This window comes from Salmo trutta, chromosome 1 (genome assembly GCF_901001165.1).
Source record: "Salmo trutta chromosome 1, fSalTru1.1, whole genome shotgun sequence".
Taxonomy (NCBI): Eukaryota; Metazoa; Chordata; class Actinopteri; order Salmoniformes; family Salmonidae; genus Salmo; species Salmo trutta.
Window position 1 is genome coordinate 52,482,971 of NC_042957.1, and position 8,427 is coordinate 52,491,397.

Sequence of the window (8,427 nt, forward strand, 5' to 3'; positions counted from 1 at the left end):
TCCTCACCCTGGCCGCCACTGAGCTCCTAAATCCTGGTCGTAAAGCGAGGGACCCTGCTGCATAGGGAGGTCACAAAATGTTACTGCCAATCAAGCAATGGCAACCCCTATTCTCCACTTTATGTCCTGCCTTTGTCCAAGTGCCTGTACTACTTTAATGAGATTTGGTGACAAACACTTCCCTTGGGGTCTCTTTCTACAAGCTGAGGACACAGAGAAGTGGATATCCCACAGAGGTTGTTCTCGGTCCATTAAATCTCAAGTGTTGCTTTGTTGCACGAAGTCACACTTCATGGTCCAAATGTATTTCTTTACAGTCTTACGGCTCTTTTTTTAAATGGTGGGGATCATAATCCTTACATTTCAACACTCGAAGTAGAACAATACCTTGAGAGTGGATAGCCTCTCTCAAAATACGATATTCCTTCATATGTGAGTGCCATGTAGCAAAGTTAACACTTGGACTGGTCCCCCTCCATATTTAAGCCACCACAGCTATTACATCCCCAGCAGGAGAGACTGAACCATGTGTGGCACAGGAGGAGGGGGGAGGAGCATGAGGAGGAAGAGGAGGAGGGGGAGATGGATCAGTCGGCCCCTGTAGAGAAGAGATCTCACCTCAGATTTGCTTATCTTGCAAAAGGAAAATGAAGGTCTCAGACTGTTTAGCAGCAATGCCACTGAAATGCCCTGCTGTATTCCAACCTATTGGTTTGATTACCATTGATACGTTCAATGAGTGCTTGGATTATTATTTGAATGTATTATTTTGAAACAACTGAGGTCAGCCAGATGTGCTGGGGAACCAGACAAAACAGCAGTGCTAGCCTTGACATGGTAAGACAACATGGCAGAATAGAGTAGAGAAAGACTACACAAGAAATAGTCACATGACAACACCATGTGAAGATTTGTCCTTCTGCACATTGGTTCAGCTTGGCATAGAACTGTAAAGAAAGGGCAATTGTTATAAGCCAATCAATGTAAGACAATCAATGTTGGTTTGTCTGCGTAATCATGACTGTTATACACACGCAAAAAAAGAACCTTGGTCAATTATATTAGCAAAAGCATTCTTTTATCCAGGATAAAAAGCCACATTTTATGACAACCATGTTTCTCCCATGAACACAGGAGCTTTTTCAGACAAAGAAAAGAGTGTATAAAGTCAATATTACTGGCCACATATTTCTGTGGAACATTATACGTTAGACTGAAACGGAACCAGCACTGATGTGTGTAAAGACGAGCCTCCACATATAGGATGACATACGTACAGTATGCACACACACATTTTCTTCCTTATATGTGTCAATAGGGTGGTATGAAAGTTCCTTCTAATGTAGATTCACTTTGATGAAGCTTGGTGAAGACATAAGGAGACACAATTGTTTCCCCTTTTTTTGGATCTTTAAAGGTTGGGTTGTTGGATCAGGTAAGACTTGCCCATAAGCATTTAGGCTCAGGGCCAGGTTTTTCCCATAAGCCTGTAAATGTTACAGTTTTGAATGGAGTAGGTGAACCAGATCTGGGACAAAAATAGCGGTGCAGGGTGTCTTGGGTAAAACCCTAGGGAAGTATCTATGGGATTGGGTTTCAAAACACACAATGCAATGCCACGTGATCCCAACGCTGCCACCATCTGTAAATATATATGTGTGAGAAATTCATTCTTGGGATCGTATTGCTACTGATATACAGTAGATACAATTCATTAATTGAATTCCCCCCCCCCCCCCCGAGAGATTTGTTAGCGCTTGCCTAAGTTTACCCAGCACCCCATCTGGCCCTAGTCAGAACACATGGCCAGAGTCACACCACAGATTTGAGGGGGGAAAACAGGACTCCACAAACCATGGCTATCATCCCACACACTGGTCATCAGGGGATAGATGTTAAAGTACTTTGCTGCCTCTTTTTATGACAATCTGCAAATAACATTTTCTCCGAGACAGACAGACAAACTCAGGAGAGAGTGTCTTGTTGACTTCCTTACCAAAGCTAGTTTGCATATGGTTGTTAGCCTATCAAGTGTGAATCTGTTTTTCCCATTTAAGAGATCATCCAGACGGTTTGGACTTTGGATTTTCCACTCTGTGGATCAGTGGCGCAGACAGGAAAAAGTGGAACAGTGTAATAAAATAGGAATTCCACACATTTCATTCAATTCATATTTCTCCCCCTGTCCATTCTAGAACCAGGCAGTATCTTCTGAGAACATCCTCTCACATCCACCACTGATGTTATCCTTCTCCACATACATTATTCATTTGCCTACTACCTGCTCTACTTCATAGTATACATTAAAGTATGTGTATATCTTTATGTGCAGCTGCAAAAGTGTGTGTGTGCCTATGGGGGATATGTAGTATAAAAGTGTACATGCATATTTGCATACTGTAATGTAAGGCTAGGGAGAGAGTATGCGCTGACCAACTGTAAAGTGTATTCACTGACATTTTCAACCTCTCCCTGTCTGAGTCTGTAATACCAACATGTTTCAAGCAGACCACCATAGTCCCTTTGCCCAAGAACTCTAAGGTAACCTGCCTAAATGAATACCGACCCGTAGCACTTACGTCTGTAGCCATGAAATACTTTGAAGGCTGGTCATGGCTCACATCAACACCATTATCCCAGAAACCCTAGACCCACTCCAATTTGCATACCGCACCAACAGATCCACAGATGATGAAATCTCTATTGCACTCCACACTGCCCTGTCCCACCTGGACAAAAGGAACACCTATGTGAGAATGCTATTCTTTGACTACAGCTCAGCATTCAACACCATAGTGCCCTCAAAGCTCATCACTAAGCTAAGGACCCTGGGACTAAACACCTCCCTCTGCAACTGGATCCAAGACTTCCTGACTGGCCGCCCCAAGGTGGTAAGGGTAGGTAACAACGCATCCGCCACGCTGATCCTCAACATGGGGGCCCCTCAGGGGTTCGTGCTCAGTCCCCTCCTGAACTCCCTGTTCACTCATGACTGTACAGCCAGGCACAACTCCAACACCATCATTAAGTTTGCTGATGACACAACAGTGGTAGGCCTGATCACTGACAACGATGAGACAGCCTATAGGGAGGAGGTCAGAGACATGACTGTGTGGTTCCAGGACAACAACCTCTCCCTCAACGTGATCAAGACAAAGGAGATGATTGTGGACTAAAGGAAAAGGAGGACTGAGCACGCTCCCATTCTCATCAACTGGGCTGTAGTGGAGCAGGTTGAGAGCTTCAAGTTCCTTGGCGTCCACATCACCAAAAAACTGACATGGTCCAAGCACAAGTAGAGGGCACGTTAAAACCTATTCCCACTCAGGAGACTGAAAATATTTGGCATTGGTCCTCAGATCTTCAAAAGGTTTTACAGCTGCACCATCGAGAGCACCCTGACGGGTTGCATCGCTGCCTGGTATGGCAACTGCAAGTTCTCGCCGACCGCAAGGCACTACAGAGGGTAGTGCATACGGCCCAGTACATCACCGGGGCCAAGCTTCCTGCCATCCAGGACCTCTATACCAGGCGGTGTCAGAGGAAGGCCCTAAAAATTGTCAGACTCCAGCCAGCCTAGTCATAGACTGTTCTCTCTGCTACCGCACGTCAAGCAGTACCGGAGCACCAAGTCTAGGTCCAAGAGGCTTCTAAACAGCTTCTACCCCCAAGCCATAAGACTCCTGAACAGCTAATCAAATGGCTACCCAGACTATTTGCACCCCCCCCATATGCTACTGCTACTCTCTGTTATTATCTATGCAAAGCCACTTTAATAACCCTACCTGCATGTACATAATTACCTCAATTACCTCGACACCGTTGCCCCCGCACATTGACTCTGTACTGGTACCCGCTGTATATAGTACACATTCCATAAGTACAAGGGATAAATGATTTATCAAAGAAATGATACACATCAATGATATTGTCACGCCCTGACCTGAGAGATCCTTTTTATGTCTCTATTTAGGTTTGGTCAGGGTGTGATTTGGGTGGGCATTCTATGTCTGTTTTTCTATGTTTGGGATTGCTTTGTTTCGGCAGGGTATGGCTCCCAATCAGGAACAGCTGTACATGGTTGTTGCTGATTGGGAGTCATACTTAGGCAGCCTGTTTTTCCTTTGGGTTTTCTGGGTGAATGTTTTCTGTTTAGTTTTGTAACCTGACAGAACTGTTGCTTGTCGTTTTTTGGTTTATTTTGTAAGTGTTCATTCGGTCCATTAAAATCTTTCAAGATGAACACATCCTCCGCTGCACCTTGGTCTTATTTTGACGACGGCCGTTACAGATATTGACCATGACAAAGTTTTTCAATTTTGACAGTGTTTGTCCTCGGTCCTATGCATTTGGCTGGTGATTGTCCCCTGCTGCCTAGTATTTGTCTGCTAGTGGATTCTCTATCTTCTCTCCCATATGCCCCTCTCCCTCATCTTCTTATTTATCTCTCAATCTTTGAAAAGATCTTTTCCCATCTCTGTCTCAACCATTTTCTCCTATTTTTCTCTTTCACTGCCTAGCTGTGTCTCTCTATCTCTGAGCCTGCACTACATTGCTCTGTTCCTCTCCTCCTTTTCCTCCTTTTCTCTCTCTCTCCCTCTACCTCTCCTATCTTATCTCTCAATCACCTCTGCTTCCCTCCTCTCCCCCCTTGTCCCTCTCTCCCCCTCATTATCTATCTCCTTCTCTGTCTCTACTTCTCACTCCTCACTCCCTTCTCTCACTCTCTCTGTCTCTCTCTCTCCCTGTCTCTCTCCCTCTGTCTCTCTCTCTCTCCCTGTCTCTCTCCCTCTGTCTCTCTCTCTCTCCTTTGTCTCTCTCTCTCCTCCATGTAATTGCAGCCTACTACAGAGCTCTTGTACTCCTCCACAACAGCCCCTTTGTGTGTCACCTGGGGGGAGGGAATCCACAGGTCTGTCATCCACTCGCCTGTCTGTCTCCTCTCCATCCCACATGGCCACACACTATCCTCATTGTCTTCCACTCTTCCACTGTAGCATCCCAATTATCACAGTCTTTCGTATACCCTCCCGAGCGACCCAAATTAACGGCCCTATAATTATGTTGTTAGTGTAGTGTGCTCGGTGTCGAGGTGTTCTTTGCGTTTGTGGTTTGCATCACACAATGGAATGTGATGAGGAAGAAGCTCTTTTGATGGATCTCAGTCTCAGACCTGTATATTTAGAATGAAAAGGATCCAAATTGGAGCCCTGTGTGTGTGTGTGTGTGTGTGTGCGTGCGTGCGTGCGTGCGTGCGTGTGAGAAAGTGAAAGAGAGCCAGAGCAATAGGAACACAGACAAACTCGTTTTGTGTTGCTGTCAGATACTGTCTCAGCAGGAACACTTAGTGACTTTTCTCTCCACAGTCCATCTGAGTCACCTTGCCTCTCGGGTCTCATCATCTCCTTTCCTCTCTCACAGGCATTGGCCCTATTCCCCACTGGGAGAATATTACTGTTCTTATGCTAGCTAGCACCCTCTCCTACTGTGACTGTTTGCTTAATTCTGGACAGACTTCAACTCCAAAATGACAGAATTTATTGGATAATTCTCAAAATATACAGCGAACATTCCAATTAGCCTGTTCAACAGTAAGAAGATACCTCTAAAGGCAGTATGCCAACCTTTCACTTGTCAAGGACACCATGTGAGCACCAATGCTACGTGCAGGCAGGTTGACCTGAGCTTTTTTTAGAGCAGGTCTGTCTGCAGCCAACCTGGGCTCCTTTTCTTCTGACATTCTAAGCTTCTGACGTCACAGAGCTAAACCCTACACAGCACCACATGTCACCTGGGTCCCCACCTGAATCCTGGCACCTGATAGGAGGAAAACACAGAGACGGGAGGACAAGGACAGGAAGGGATCAAGGAATACACGTCATAGGGACACTGTGTAGGAGTCAATTAAGAACGTACATTGTCATGGAAGGAAAAACATGACTGGAGGCTGGGGAGTTGGGGCTGAACCTTATATAGAGCCCATCGAAATTTGATTGATGCACAATACACCATGCGTCAAGAGGTTTTTCCAATATGTCATCTTTTTGGCAAATACAGCTCTTAATGTTTCCTTAATTTTGGATTGATTTATTTATATTGTTATTAGGGGTGCCCCCGCCCTCCAGTTGACCACTCACTCCACTCCCTTCTTGTCCCCTTCTAACAAGTCTCTGCAGAAAGAGTCACTCATCACTTTCTGCACTGCTCATTCCAGTTCCAAGCCTCTGGCATGACAAGTCTGATTAAAGGTTCTGAGTTCCGACTCCGTCTCAGCCATGACAGAGCTCAAAGGATCACGCCACAGTCAGGCCACATACAGATCTCCACTTCACAATTAGCCAAGGGAGAGAGACAGAGAGAGGGAGAGAGGGAGAGAAAGAGAGAGAGAGGGAGGGAGAGAGGGAGGGAGAGAGGGACAGAGAGAGGGAGAGAGAGAGAGGGAGAGAGAGAGAGAGAGAGGGAGAGAGGGAGAGAGAGAGGGAGAGAGGGAGAGAGGGAGAGAGAAACGGGCAGATTAAATGCTGGGGGGACAGCCAGGGCTAAATATAGCTAATACTGCAATAAGGGAGCAACCGCCAAGAGAATGAAATACGGAGGGAGGGTGAAGTGGAAGGGAATGTCTTTTTTTGGAAGGTGGCGATGGGTGCCCGGGAGAGTTGAACTGATTTGACCCTAGGGAGTACGAGGAAGATAAAGTTTGTGGTGTATGCTCACAGGCACAGTTGAACCATTGCTAATCCCATTGATTTAGTTTAAACTCACCACAAGTCAATATCCAAGATTTAAAACTGATTGTTACAATGCAAATATTTTGGCTCCTGCTTATCACCTGCCATATCTGTGCAAATGTTCATGGTATACAGTACCTGTTATTCATGTACAGTGCTCCAGTTAATCTATAATGTTTTTCCCTTTTATGGAAATCTGTTTTTAAGTTACACATCAACAACGGAAGCTTGTTAGAAGTTCCAGTGGAGAGAGAAAAACATTTACGTCATTTCTATCTTTGATATGATCATGGTCCATTTAAAAGTCATCTGATTTGCATGTCTCCTGCCTGTCTGTTTCAGTGATAGACTGTCCTCTTCCTCTGTGCCACCACAAACCACAGTCCCTGGTCTGCCTGAACACCCAAGCAAACACATAATTGTATGTTGATGACATGACTTCCTGTTGAAGACGGTACACTAAATGCAACATACAACACGGTAAATTACATGTTTTCCAACTGATCCTTGACAAACAACTAGGCCTACGTAATAAAAAAATATGTAACCTTATTTAACTAGGCAAGTCAGTTAAGAATAAATTCTTATTTACAATGACGGCCTACCCTGGGCCAATTGTGCCGAGCCCTATGACACTCCCAATCACAGCCAGATGTGTTACATTCTGGATTTGAACCAAGGACTGTAGTGATGTCTCTTGCACTGTGATGCAGTGCCTTAGACCGCTGCACCACTCAGGAGCCTTAAGGCTGTGCATTTTTTCACATTGGATATTCAACTTTCTAACCTTTTAAAATCATATTTGACACACACAATGTATACCGCCCTCACAAATATGTCTACTTTTCTTCCAAGTCCTATTTTCAGTAACAGGTTTTCCCATGTCAGACCTGATTGCCACAGTAACAGTTTGGTTTCCCTTGGTGATTACAACATCTATTATCTACCTGGAGAGGTAGCTCTCCCAGTCTAAATAGTTGGAAATGAGGTTTGTTTTTCGCGGCTGTGTCAGGGTCGAGGGTTAAGAGGCACATTTGGTATACTCCTTTCCCTCAGTAAATGGAAGCTTTTGAAGACTGCCACCAAAAATGTTAATAGACACTACTGTATAGAGAAACAACCAAGAACAGGTTGAGGGTATAGTTTTTCAATATCATTTATGTTTTTTTGGAGACAAGCCGTAAGCAGTTGACCAGTTGACTAACCAGCTTATGAATCACGAAAGCCCTTTTAACTTGAAATTGTTTTCTACAGGGTCGTCTTCTAGGGACATTTTGATCTTGAAAGGCGTGATATGAAATGGAGACCACATGAGACGTAATGAGGAGCACTTATGGGCCCTTGTCATTGGCAGAGACAGGGTCAGGGTTAGAGTGAATCCCCTGCGGTCGAGCGTGTGCCATTTGTAAGCTCAAGGTCGAGGCTTGTCTTTGTGTCTCTTTGTTTTGGGTTTCCATCACCCCCATGCCTGACCCCCTCCCCTCCCTGACCCCCCCCCCCCCTCCATAACCCCCAAACCTTCTGTTCTCCACTCTCATCAGATATGCAGGAGGCTCAGCTCCCTATAACCCCCCCATCCCTCCAACTACTGCGGTGGCACACCCCTCCCAATGCCTTCTGGGATTTCCAGTCCCATATGCCCGCAATATCAGCTGTGTTTGAACCTCTCAGCAGACCAGTCTTATATCTCTGTGTGAAG